General features: G+C 31.1%; 1 protein-coding gene across 2 annotated transcripts in view; it reads right to left on the bottom strand.

Moving 5' to 3' along the window:
• The window catches only part of FUT9 (fucosyltransferase 9), a 162,721-nt gene that overhangs the window by 75,631 nt on the left and 74,722 nt on the right, over positions 1-12,368 (bottom strand). For both annotated transcript variants that reach the window (XM_049771337.1, XM_049771338.1), the window contains exon 2: positions 5,384-5,452. The gene's annotated coding sequence lies outside the window, so the exon portion shown is untranslated. The remainder of the gene's footprint in view (positions 1-5,383; positions 5,453-12,368) is intronic.

The raw sequence follows: 12,368 nt of genomic DNA, 5'->3' as shown, positions 1-12,368 counted from the left end.
ATCACATTTTCAGATACAGAAATCACATAAAGCATAAATTAGTCACATGAGATCATTCCAATCAGTAAATTAAAGAAATGGGATTCACTACTGATTTTTGTATTCTTTGAATACATACTTTTTCATGATTTCAGGTAGAAATGTGTCGCTATTGATGGTGCAGACATGGATCATAATAAAGTGACAAAAATGAAGAAATGTGCATCATCTGCAAATAGGTAATCTACACCTTTCTTTAAAAAATTTTTGGAAAGATTTAGAGGATGGTGATAAAAAGAGAATATTGAAGAAGTAAAAATAATCTGGGCAAAAGACAGTAGACAAAAGACAAAGAATTAGTTTTGCTTATGAAATAGAAGTCATAGGCTTAAAAGTAAAAGAAGCGCATATTTCTTGGATTGATTTCTATTAAAAATGAGGATATGTTCATGACTATTCATTATGAAAAAGGAGAAATTTAGGAGTAATGATAAGCTGAGAAGATTTTGAAATAGCACTGATTTGGGAGAAGTTTGAAAGTCTTTCCAAGAAAAAATATGGGCTAGCTAAAGTGAAGGAAAGAAAAATTATACAAAAACTCAAAAATAGATAAGAGATAGTATGGAGTTTAAAATATATTTCTCGCATAAGGCTGACTCATTTTTGATCATTGGCATCCCATATTGTCATCCAAAAAAAAGAAATTTTTATAGTTTAAATAAGAATACATTCTGAGTGCATTTCACTATGAACTTAATATTCAGTAAAAGCATTAAATTTATTCATTTCTCCATCAAACTATAAAAGTCAATATTTTGAGTAACAAATAAGCTTACTTTATTCTTATTAACCTAAAATGTACTTTGAATTATAATTGCTCCCCTCTTTCAGTCATTATTAAACTTTCTAAGTTTATGTCCCTATTTTATTCTGACATATCATTTTTGATAGATCGTAGTAAAATTAAGCTTTTATTTGATATCTTCTACATTTTTCTCCTGTGTTTCTACAAAATACCACTCAAAAAGTTTTCTATAATCTTAGAAAAACTGTTGATTTTACTGTTAGCTCTGGTAGTTCATTATCATGAGAATTGGTTTTAATCCTGGATACTTAATCTTCTATAGTTCTAAAAATCATCAAATATGATTTTCAACAGTTTTTTACAAAAAAATTTTTTTACAATTTTTATCATGTTAGCATATCTTAATTAACACCAATTTTCAAGAAAATCAATTACAATAAGCAAAACTTTTCAAGGTCAATTGACTTACAACAGATCAATAATACACTTATTCTGCTGAAAGTAGAATTTTTACTTTTCCCCAAACTCTTTATAATGGCTGCAGTCTTCTCTGCTTGGAAAATTTTACCTGAGTTATATAGTTCTTTCTTTCTTAAGTTAAAAATACAGTCAGATTTTTCAGTTTTTGAAGAAGTATGTAGTTATATCTTTTTTTTTTTTTTGCAGCTTATTTTCTGGAATTTTGTCCCTCTTACAAATTTTTACTATGTATTTTCTTTAATCTTTTATAATTTGTTTATTTATTTCTATATTCTACATATTTTAAAATTTATTTCTATATTTAAACTAAAGAAAACAAAGTTTGGAAAAGCATAAATACTTTTCATAGACACATAATTAGTATACACTGACTATTTAGACACAGACTTGGACTGAAGTGAGCTTTTGATGCTACTCTATACTACTTATTAAAGAAAATGTTCCAAAATAAAAACAAAATATCTTTCTTCATTTTTATTGCTATTATATTTCAAATCCAGGCATTCAACCATGCAGAGTTTACTGTTTAGTTACATCCCCAGCCCTTGACACACCTTTAAAGAGTTAATTATAGAAATGAAAACAACAGTTTTATAAGTTAAGAAAAAATTCAAGTAAAGAATAGGTAAATCAATAAATACAATAAGGGCACTTATAGAAGGGGAATATATGAAAGTTAATTATTTGAAATTGAATACAATTTAATTGTTAAAGTTATATGTCTATTACATATAGCAATATATATGTGTTTTGAAGATAAAATGAAATATGTACTGTAGGTGAATTTATGGAGTATTTTGATTTTTCATGATATGTTATAGGTTTTTACATTGTGTAATAATATAAATAACCTGTATGTAAATTGTGATCCCTAGACTTGAGTTGATAGCAATGTACATGGAATTCCAATGTTCCAGAGTATTTTTGAGAATGCCACAGATCTTATGAAAGCCTAATAATAAGTGATTTGAATCTTTGTCTTGAAGATTTTCAGTCTATTAATCTTATTTGCCATAAATACAACTTATTTTTTACCTGATCTGACCTAGAACTTAACCTCAATTTCTTTTTAAAAGTATGCATAGAGTTAGATATTTTTTAAAATATATTTCAAAAATTTACAATAGCAAAGTATTTTTTTGTCAAAACTTTGTCAATCAGACATCTTTTCTATCTTGAAGTTGTACTGCTGAATCCTCTCTTAGTCACACAAGATAACATTCCATATTCATCTTCTGGTCTGAGCTTTAATAAGACTGAATATAATGTATTCATAAAATCAAGGGGTTTACAGCAGATTTTACACATTAATAACAGGTTTATTTTTAAACAAATTATGCAATTCCAACCACAAAGATAAAGGATTGTATTTATTTCTAGTTTACAATAGCACTAATATAGAGGCAAAATTTTAAACTGACATCTTCCACACATATGTATATATTATGGTATATATTACACATATATAATGTATTTATATATATACATTATATATATATGGCAGAACTCAGAGCCTTTTAGGGCTACCTCCTGTGATTCTGAGGGGAGGAATTCAGTACTTAAACTAAGGCTTAAATAGGGCCAGCTTATTATTTCCTGAGCTTATCTCCCTGACCCAAACATCAATCTATAATTGAACATACCGATAATCTCAATTTAAAAGGAGTAGTGGGACATCAAAAAAAAAGGGGGGGGGACTTTCTTTGTTAATTAAAAAACAAAATAAACTCAAGAACTGAGTTAAAAGTAAGCAAATTTAAATATACATGGAATAATCATCTGTTTTACAAAAATAGCTATAACTCCACCAGGCAGTAGTGCATGGTTAAAGAAAATTTTAGGGTATTTTTATCTGCTTTTACTTTTTTTGAAGTGCTTTCCAACCAGTGTTTTTCCTAGAGGAACTGATTCACTGTGAAGTATTTTTTAGTCTCTTTATAATGTAGCTACAAGGAAATCATAGTCTCTAAAAATAAAAAATTTAAGACCAATTTAAATAAAGTAAATTCACATTTCCAAGACATCTCAACTAATTCTTAACAAAGAACATATAATTGGAGTGATAGTCTCAGTGCTGCTTATGTTATATATTCAAAATAAAAATGTATTTCTTTTAAGGATAAGAATAATAAAGCATAAAAGTAGCTTGTATTAAGTTTGCTCTTCATGCTTGTACTTATGACTTTTCTATCAAGGTAAATATTAACTTATTTTTATAACTCAAATAAAATAGTATTACTGGAAACAGCTCATAAAAGCATTGTATCCTCATTTTTTTGTTGAAAATTATCCAATTTTCCATTGGTTTTTTTGTTAATCACCATAACTAAACAAGATCTCTATGCTTAAATAAAATATTGTTAATGACATGGAAAGAATCATGGATTCATATTAGAAGTTTATTTATTTTTTTATCTTTCACCTGTTTATCCACCTGCATATTTGATTGTCCATCTAAATACCACACACATTTTCTTGAGAAGGGTCACTAAAAATCACTATCTGCTATTAGGTGGAATGATAATCACAAAACTCTTACATTTAAATACACATAAAGCCTCTTATTATTATGACCCAGCCCATGCTGCCCCAATTGTTTCTAAAACTACTCAAGCCTCTTAAATTTAGTAATAAAATCTGTATTTTATTTAGAAATTCAATACCTAAGTATTAAAGTAGCTCTTTTATAATAAGGAGATGGAAAAGAATAGTAACAGGAAGTAAGGCAGAAGTTCAATGGGTACACTTAGACTTTTTTTTTTTAAAGATGTATTCCCCAAAGACTAGGCAGACAGACAAACAAACAAAGCCAAAAACCCTACAATCTCAAACCAAACCCAACTCAAACCAAAAGTAGCAAAACATCTTTTCTGAGAATGAAGCTTGGAATGGTTATCAAAGGTCTAAAATTACTGACAGCTTGTTAAGAAATTTTATTTACTGATGCCCTAAATATGACATAATTTATAAGCAGATGTCTGATTATTCAATGTTTGAAATTCATGGAGTTTTTTATATCCCATAATAAGGGATTGGAACTTAAATTTAACACCGATTTATTTGCTTTGATTCCACATCCTATTGTTCTCAAGACTTCCTCCTACTTCTGTGCTCAAGGTTCAATCCTAGAAGTGCTCAATGGATCACATATAGCTAATCCAGGAAAGAACCTGGGTTAGCTGCATGAGAGCAAGTGTCTTATCCACTGTACTATATCTCTGGACCCTCAAGCTTAGTACTTTTTAGCCCAAAATAAAGCAGAGAATTACATCATTTCAATGTCTCTTACATTTTAACAATTTAAATCTGCAGGTAAAAGAGTCCCTTACTGAATAAAGAATTCACATAACTTTGTGTGTTGTATGTGTGTGTGTGTGTCTCTACGAGTGATTGAGTCATGCTGGTAATGAGAAATATATTTTTCAAAAGAATATTATTCCATAACACTGATTAGTGAATAAAAAAACTGACTTGCAGTTGAAAGTGCATTACATATTTTTTTTAGGTAGGGCTAGAGTGATAGCACAGCAGTAGGGCATTTGCCTTACATGCAGCTGACCCAGGACAGACCTCGGTTCGATACCTGGCATTCATATGATTCCTGAAGCCAGGAAAAATTTCTGAGTGCATAGACAGGAGTAACCTCTGAGTGTCACCAGGTGTGGCCCACCCCTCTAACAGTATTGTACTGAGCATTTCTGGGAGATCTGAGACCTAGTACTGTTGGGATGATCCAGGTGGTCTCCAGTCTCACAGGCACAGGGAATCATCTCAATCTCCAGCCCTTACAATGAAATGCTTTCCAGCTGATTAGGAATCACTGCAGTGTATATAGTACCCTGGTAACTACCTGAGATATACGCTTACTAAGATATTCAGCATAATAAATGTATACAAAATTATGAGTTCATTATTCCATCACAATAGACATTTTTGATGCCAAATATCTAAATTTGCATAGCGTGTATTCATACAAAATATTTTAAACATCTATATTTTGGGTGAGTATTAGCTTATACTATATTAAATTTATATGATTTATAAATTCTATCTTGAAAATATTTTTTACAATTAAGCTTATTTGAGAAATTAAATATATTTAGTTAAATATATACTTACAATATAGAGAACATATCATAGGATGCTTATAGACAGTTGTTGAACTCATTGAGTTACTGCATTCTAAACCTGTTGGGAAAAGAGAAAATAGTATTATTGTAAATTAGGTGAAAGTGTTATATGTGCAGTGAGATTGCCAAAAAATGTCACATAAAACATATATTTTTATAATATATTTTCATAAATCAAGCAATTCATGATTCTTTTTAAGAAGTAGGAATTATTTGAATTGTCTCCCTGGATACATTCACAATTTATTTAAATTTTTTCTAAAAGTTCTAGTGAAGTACATTTTGCCAATTTTAGATTAAAAACAGATGGAAGAGAATGCCAAGAGGTATTCAGAGCTTATTCCAAGCTTTTACTTTTCAGGTTCAGTTACTGGTATGGCTCAGGTGCTGGAGATGGAACCCTAGCAAGCTATGTACAAGGCAAACACGCTACCCACTATGCAACTTATCTTTTTTTTTTTTTTTTTTTTTTTTTGGTTTTTGGGTCCCAGCCGGCGGTGCTCAGGGGTTACTCCTGGCTGTCTGCTCAGAAATAGCTCCTGACAGGCACTGGGGACCATGTGGGACACCGGGATTCGAACCAACCACCTTTGGTCCTGGATCGGCTGCTTGCAAGGCAAACACCGCTGTGCTATCTCTCCAGGCCCAGTGCTACTTATCTTGATCAAAGAAATATTATTTTAAAAAATCAAAAATAAATTTTTAAGAAAAGAAAGTATATTGTTTAAAAATATATATCATGTCTCTTATGTTTTAAGCTTCAGAATAAATTATACATATATATTGTTCACATGCACATAATTATAATTATTCTGAATGTGTATAATTATTTGGATGCATAACAAATGACAATAAAATGCATTTATGATCTGTACAAATTTCTTCAATTTTAGTACTTATGTGTACCAGCTGCTGTGGACTAAATGTTGGTGCTACACATGTCCAGATTATGTATTTCCTAATGAAAAAGTGAGTGGTATTAGATGTGACTAAGACATGCATTAAAGATTTTCATGCATGGATTTTAATGTTTTTATAAAAAGTATCCTGAGCCTCTTTCACTATTTTTCTGTAAAGTGTAAAGAAATATATTAAACACATGCTCTCAACAAACACATAACCTTTCAGACACAGGATTTTACACTTAAATTCTAAAACTACGAAAAATAAATTTCTGTTGAGAGTTTTTGGTATTTTATTTTAGTAGCTACAACAGACTCAGACACTTGCCCAAAAATATGTCTGTGAATAAATCCATGTAATTGAGTTCAAACTTTAACAAATCATATATTCTATAGTAAATTAATATCACCTATAATACACAATAAGGAACTAACCAACTGATGTTCATTACTCTAATCAAGAGCAAATATTTTCGGAGCTGGTGAGGTGGCGCTAGCCAAGGAAGGACCACGGTTAAATCCCCCGGCGTCCCATATGGTCCTCCCAAGCCAGGGGCAATTTCTGAGTGCTTAGCCAGGAGTAACCCCTGAGCATCAAATGGGTGTGGTCCCTCAAAAACAAACAAACAAACAAAGAGCAAGTATTTTCGAAGTTTGAAATAACTTTAAATAATATAACAGGCAGATTTATTATTTTTTCCTAAGATATGCCCCATGTAGACAGGAGCATAATACAATGCATAGTGTACTTGCCTTGCATGAGGACAACACAGGTGCTATACCTTGAATCTTATATGGTACCTCTGACAACTACCAGGAGTGGTCCCTGAGCACCACTGGTTTGGCCAAAAAAAACAAAAAAGAAAAATATAGTGATTCCCCAAACTGTGCTATGTGAATTTGTTTTCTACCAAAGTTGTCTTTTTGCTGAATAGCAAAATCAAAAACTTCTCATATTTAGATATTATTAAAGCCAGGAGTTGGGAGTATATAATGCAAAACATGTATTTTTATACATGCACACACATATGAAATATTCAAACTCATATCTCTCACTCCCTTTTAAGAGCAAAAAATTTTATAGCAAAATTTAGTTGTATTTATTTCTAGATTTATGCATATTTTGGTATTTTTAATGGAAAAAGTGATTTTTCCTAATTTATTACCTTTTCTCACTTATATTAACATTGAATTGAGCATATTTAAAGGCGATTAAAATGAGGAAAATATATGTGACTTGTCTGTCTTTAAAATAGAGTCCTACCTAATTATTTTTTCTCAGAAGTGTAGAAAATTGTAGATAAATATTTTTTGTATAGTTGTAGTTAAATGTGTTAAATAGGAGAAAGAGCTTCCCCTTTCAATTGTGTACTGGAAAACAATCTTCTCTTTCATTTGATCATCACAGCAATGCTTCAATATCAGTTTTACTATCCTAATTTTTCAAGGCTCTGATCATTCAAAGCTGGAAATTCATGAGGCTGAAGAGATAGTAAGGAAGGTAGGGGTCTTGCCGTGCACATGGCAGACTTGGATTCAGTCCCTGGCATTCAACATGGTCTCTAGAGTTCATGAATGCCGAACCCGAACCAACCCCTGAGTATTAACAGGTTTGCCAGTCCCAAAAGAAGTTAAATTTTTTTTATGTAAGTTGGATGGGGTGGTTGTGAAATATAGCCTTAATTTCCAAGTGAATATTTGAAAGTCTTCCCTTATATATGAGTTATGAGTCCCCTAGACATCGTTAGACTAGGAATTTACTTTAGATTCTATTTTAATTTTTAATGTATCAAAAAGATAATGTGGCTGGAATAATAAGACAAGTATATGACCCCCTTGAGCCCTGCTAGAAATTATCCTGAACACTGATAGGTGTGGCCACCAAAAAATAATCAAGAATGACAGAGACATTTCCTAATATAGAGTTTTTTGTTAAAAGAGAATATACATCTTGTGTTTAGGTTTATTAAAATATAACCACAAAATATTAATGTAATATAATTATATGTCAATATATGGGCATAAAAGATTTGGCATAAAACCTTTTAAAATAAGTAAAAGAAAGATACTTCAGTAGCACCTACATCTAATGGTTTCAATCAATAAGATTTTGAACACCTGCCAATTTTTAATATTTGATATTAAACATTAAATTTAATATTAATGCTTGAATATTTATATTGAATGCTTAAAATATCTTTTTTACTCTTTAAATTACTCAGCATCTAATTTGACAAATTTAGAAGGAACATTTTTAGAAACTCAGAAAAATGAACCATTGAAAATTCTGTCTAGAATGAGAAATTAATGAGGGATAGCAAGTGCCCTAGTTCTTCATCTACTGGAAACTCAAATGTGTTGATACATATGTGTATGTACATGTACATGTTTCTCAAATCATAATTTACTACAGTGAATAAATAACATTAGTTACTGAGTTACTCATATTTTATCATGAATGTTTCTCAAATAGTTTTTTACCCACAGCCTCCCTTTTCAATTGTGTGTTGGACAGTAATTTTCTCTTTCATTGTCTAGAATTGAGTGGATCAGATTATAATAGATTTTTCTCTAATACTTTGATACATGATTCTCTTCCTCCTATGACAAGCAAAACACTTGCTGAATATAAGGCAGAAATGTGGTGAGAATTCAATGTCTATTATTTACCTAATATTTCTAATAAATTTAAATTCAATCAGTATTAGCTAAGAAAAAAATTCAGTCTCTTGATGTAGAGAAAAACCAGGAATGGTGGATTCATCTATTATTTGTAGATTTTAGATAGTCTGTCAAGATCCAGCTCTTTCTCTTTAATAGTGAAGCAAGGAATGTTTCATTAACATATTTTTTTTTACTTTTCATCTTGTTTGACAGCAAATATGAGTGACAAGAAATAAGGAGATTCAAAACATGTAGAAAGAGCAAGGAAAAGAATGATGCCTTTGTTTATTCCTGAGATAAAATGTGCCAGAAGTCGTGGAGAGACTTTGTTCTCCTCCAAGCCTTTTGAGGTCAATACTCCAGGGGCAACAATTTTTGAAGGCCTTCTTAAGTTGAGGAAATTCTAGGGCATTTTTCTCTATGAACTAAGCAATTATTGAACTGAATAATCTCAATATGAGGTAGCCTGGCAGGGTCACAGGGTACTAAGAAAGCTCTAATGTATTTGTGAATCGTGATCTTAGTGAAGTTTTTGTTTTTCCTAGTAAAATTTCACTTTGAAAGAAAAAGTAGATGTTTGTTTATGAGATATTTTGATACAACAGAGTATGTTGTATTAAAAGAGAACTATAGAGGCATTCTTGTTTAATATCATGATTTTAAATTATTGGTCATCTTATTGAGTAAAGATCATAAATATAAGAACAATACAATAGGACTTTTACAAATAGAAAAAGACAAAGTAGCTTAATACAGCAGGTAATACAGCAGGTCATGTACGTAAAATTTAAGAGAATTCTGAGTGATGTTAGAAACATCTCAGATATTTTTATAATTAAATTTCACTAATAATAGTAAGTTTCATAATTCAGTTCATTAGATGTAATTAAAGAACATTGAATTTTGAACAAATAAAGACAAACACTTAATTTGTGGTAACAAATGTGATTTGCTTCCAGAAGAGGTCACTGAGCCAATTCTGTAGCTATGCTTCAAAAATAATGTTATGACTTCAGCATGATGCAATTGGGTCTTTAAGTATTCTTTAATTCAGGTGACATTTTTAATGTTTTCTATGTTAACAACTGTCATATGTATGGATTGAAAAAGGTCACTAAAACACTCTAATGCCTTGAAGGTCTGTAATTTTGAACAATGCTTCTCCACTGAGAAATATTATGCCACTCAGGAGGCTCTGAGATAATCCAGATCTCAGGTGCAAACTCTGACAGAATCAGTAGACACACATCTTTTTCACCTGTTAATCACTGGTCCAAGATTAGAAATTCAATTCAGGACAAAGGGGCCACAAAACAAAACAAAACAAAACAAAACAAAACAAAAGAAACAAAAATTAGAAGAGGACCAAAGTCAGGGAAAAATAGATCTAGGAGAATAAGTAAAGAAAGAGAAATTAAGTTTGAACAAGATATGGCTTAGAGGCACAGCTGTAAAAGCATTCCATTTAATAGAAAAGATGCTGTGTTTAAAGAGAATGACAAATGCCAACTAAGCTATAGAGCCCTAGTAGAGATAAGGGAGACTGAGTTAGCACATTTTAGAACGGAACTACAATTTGACTTCACTGCAGCAGAAGATTGTCAATGAAATAAAGTCTGTGCAGGAGGTTGGGAAAGTATGACTGGGTTTTTGAAGGGCCCTTTTGTCATGCTGAAAATTTACAACTCAATGATACTAAGAATACTGCTAGTAATAGCAAGAACAACTTTGTGGGTTTTAGCTTTGTATCCTTATTCAATCCTATGAACAAGTCTATCGGATCTGATTCTACTTTCAAAAAAAAGATTATGAAGAATAAAAGATTCAGCTATTAGTGTATGGTCAACCAGAGAACAAAAGGCTCAGCTGGACTGTAATCCAGATAGACTGATCCTAGATCTCCACACTGGAACACACAAATGTGAGAAAAGTAATCTTGCTATAAATTTTACTTAGATTATATGTGAAAACTTATTTCCAAAATTTTAAATGTTTGTCTGTATCTGTACTCAAAAAAAGAAGAGCTCATATACTTAAAAACACAAATTTATGCAATTATACATAGAATTATATTTTTGAGCATTGATTGAGTGAAAAATTCTGGACTGTGGTACAAAAGTCATTTCAGTTGGTCCATATCTTAACAAAAATTGTAATGAAATTGCCTGTAGCAGAGCTAGATGAGTCACATCTCTTTAATCATCTGAGTTCTTCCATGTGGTTATCTTTCCTCTTATTTATGCATTCAACTTGAACTAATCTTATTTTTCTAACCTAGGTTTCTAAAATGAATGAACATAAATTTTTTGAACATGAGGAAAGTGTAAAATCATATAAATAGAGCCAGCCCTGACATATGTAAACTCTTATATATATATATATATATATATATATATATATATATATATATATATATATATATAAGCACGCTTTGTTACAGAAATATTCATTGTCTAGTTTCGGTTATAAAATGTGCCATTCACCAGTACAACTTTCCTACCACGAATGTCCTCACTTCCCTCCCTCTCACCCACTTCCTGTTTCTGTACAGGCATTCTCTTTCTCTTTCTCTCTCATTGTCATGAAAGTTGCGAGCGGAGTGAGTGTCCTAACTACACTCCTCACTGCTCTTTGTGGCAAGCCTCATACCATGGGCTGATTCTCCTGGCACTCATCACTCATCACTTATTGGATTTGTATCTGATAGGTGCTTATACTGATTAAGACATTTTTTTCCAAATATGATTTCTTCAAAGATCTTATGCTTGGTACTTTGAAGAACATGATCTTTTTTATGTAAATCAGGTTTTATTTAGAAATTCTTAGGAAGGGGAGGGAGAGAGAGAAGAAGAGATTCATGAGAGAATGTGGGTTTCTCCAAAAGTGATTAGAGTCAGTACACTCGTCAGCATTAAAGTATAAAGTATCTATCTCAGGAGAGATGTGGGCAATATATACTCAGTCAACACATGTGTGCAGCAGAGACACATAAACCCAAAGAGCACTTGTGTCAGAAAATAATCTAACAAGTACATGAGGATTAATTTTATAAAATATAGTTTGAATAGTTTTAAAAATAAACTAGTAATGCTTTATTCAGATTTATCAAACTGATATATGGAAGAGTTTGATGATAAATATTTTAAACATTTGTACTCCAGAGACAATGCCAAGAATATTCTCTCTTATTCATTATCATTTATCCCCTGTACTTATCCATTAACGAGTTTCAGTTACAACTATTGAAAAATGCTAAAGCAATGTGAAAATAAACAATATATGAAGAAAAGGTCACATTCTCTATTCACAAAAATTAAATGCGAAGTAAATAACAGCCCAGAATTAACCATGAATCATAGAGTTTTTGTTTGTTTTTATTTTTGGGCCACACCTGGTGATGCTCAGGGA

Source organism: Suncus etruscus, chromosome 4 (assembly GCF_024139225.1).
Source record: "Suncus etruscus isolate mSunEtr1 chromosome 4, mSunEtr1.pri.cur, whole genome shotgun sequence".
In the NCBI taxonomy this organism is placed as follows: Eukaryota; Metazoa; Chordata; class Mammalia; order Eulipotyphla; family Soricidae; genus Suncus; species Suncus etruscus.
Note: the sequence above shows the minus strand (reverse complement) of the source record. Positions and strands in the feature narration are given on the sequence as shown.